Genomic DNA, 2,366 nt, shown 5'->3' with positions numbered 1-2,366 from the left:
AAAACTAGACACATAGGTTTGCGTTGAACCTCGCTTCGCGTGGAAAGTTGTAAACCTATGTGGAACCTTACTTCGCATTAAAAAGTATATTCGTGGAGGCAGTATGTTTCGCCCCCCCTACGGGGGACTCCACTATCAAAAAACTAGACACATAGGTTTGCGTTGAACCTCGCTTCGCGTGGAAAGTTGTAAACCTATGTGGAACCTTACTTCGCATTAAAAAGTATATTCGTGGAGGCAGTATGTTTCGCCCCCCCTACGGGGGACTCCACTATCAAAAAACTAGACACATAGGTTTGCGTTGAACCTCGCTTCGCGTGGAAAGTTGTAAACCTATGTGGAACCTTACTTCGCATTAAAAAGTATATTCGTGGAGGCAGTATGTTTCGCCCCCCCTACGGGGGACTCCACTATCAAAAAACTAGACACATAGGTTTGCGTTGAACCTCGCTTCGCGTGGAAAGTTGTAAACCTATGTGGAACCTTACTTCGCATTAAAAAGTATATTCGTGGAGGCAGTATGTTTCGCCCCCCCTACGGGGGACTCCACTATCAAAAAACTAGACACATAGGTTTGCGTTGAACCTCGCTTCGCGTGGAAAGTTGTAAACCTATGTGGAACCTTACTACGCATTAAAAAGTATATGCGTGAAGGCAGTATGTTCCGCCCCCCCCCTACGGGGGGGCTCCACTATCAAAAAACTAGACACATAGGTTTGCGTTGAACCTCGCATCGCGTGCAAAGTTGTAAACCTATGTGGAACCTTACTACGCATTAAAAAGTATATGCGTGAAGGCAGTATGTTCCGCCCCCCCCCTACGGGGGGGCTCCACTTCCACAAGATATAACCTAACCCAAACCTATATATTTCTGATATCGGGACTGTGTCCGATCGGACATGTGTCCGATCGGGTCTGTGTCCGATCGGGAAATATTGTCGTGTCCGATCGGTAATGTGCGCAATCGGGACGATCCCTTGCGCACCGTTCGATTGGGGGTGCGCATCTTTATGTGTCTAATATCACAGTGTGCAATTGCAACGTGTCCAATTGTACTGTGCGCAAGTGAGCCCCTCCCTAAAAAAAATACTATTTTTAAAGATTTTTTTTTGGTAAATAATTTTTTTTTTCCAAATCGCGTTATTAACATCACAAAGTACATAATTTTACCTACCTTTTGTGAAATTTTCGTTAAAGAATATTAATATTTATAGCTACAATAGCCAATAGTGTGAGCCGCCTTAAAAAAAAATGGGCGCACGCGTAGCGGGGCAACAAAAGCTCCAAAACAAAAAAAACAAGGGTTTTCTTAAAATATAAGACAATAGCTTCAGTTGCACGTATGGAATTTTCGATTGAATAATTTGTTTTTTTGTAATATTAGAAACCAAAGGTCAATTTCTTACCGATTTAGAAACTTTTTTCTTCAAAAGTCCGCCATTTTGTGACAATTTTTTTTAACCCATACGTGCAACTGAAGCTATTGTCTTATATTTTAAGAAAATATTTGTTCTTTATGTTTCAGAACTTTTGTTGGCCCGCTACGCGCGCGCCCGTTTTTTTTTGGGCGGCTCACACTATTGGCTATGGTAGTTATAAATATTAAGATTTTTTAACAAAAATTTCACAAAAGGTAATTCAAATTATGTACTTTGTGATGTTGATAACGCGATTTGACAAAAAAACAATTATTTACTAGAAAAGACAATCCTTAAAAGTAGTTTTTTTCAGCCGTTTGTTATAGCCCGAAAAGGCTATACACGAAGTACTAGATATAAATTATTTTAGATATATATTATTTTAAATCATTACTCAACGTGTAACGCGAACACAGATCACGTTACGAGCGTTGACCGAGCGAAGCGCTGACAAGGCGAGCCACGCGCGAAGCCCGAGCGACCGCGCAATCACTTCATTGCAAAAACGCGGAAATCAAGGCAACTGGAAGTAGGAAATTGCGAAAATGCAACGTAGAAGTCCTACTTAAAAGCGAAATAAAAAGGAATAAGGAAATTGCGAAAATGCAAGCAAAGAAGTCCTACTTAGAACTCCTTAGCTTGCATCCGGATCTTGCCACCAAAATCGAGCGACACGACCACACATGGTCCTGATTGCGATCAGGCGAAGCAATCCCCTCCCGGGAAACCAAGGGGACAATAAAAAAACCCATCGCTAATAAGCGGCGGGCAGTCTCAATACCAAAAGTATTACCGGGCAGTTAATATCGCTAATCATACCGGACAACCTTACGGGCAGCTATTAAAGTAAAGCCACGTAGTCGACAGAGATAAGTTACGAAAGATCGGGGAGTGAGTCTCGCGACCGAAACTCGACTCACAGACACGCGCACGTCAAGATATCCGCTA

General features: G+C 42.3%; 1 pseudogene; it reads right to left on the bottom strand.

The window, feature by feature from the left end:
* LOC115237041 overlaps positions 1-2,366 on the bottom strand; it is a 6,444-nt pseudogene that overhangs the window by 3,286 nt on the left and 792 nt on the right.

This window comes from Formica exsecta, unplaced genomic scaffold (genome assembly GCF_003651465.1).
Source record: "Formica exsecta isolate Colony F162 unplaced genomic scaffold, ASM365146v1 scaffold268, whole genome shotgun sequence".
NCBI classification, from domain to species: Eukaryota; Metazoa; Arthropoda; class Insecta; order Hymenoptera; family Formicidae; genus Formica; species Formica exsecta.
This window is presented reverse-complemented; position numbering and strand designations above follow the sequence as displayed.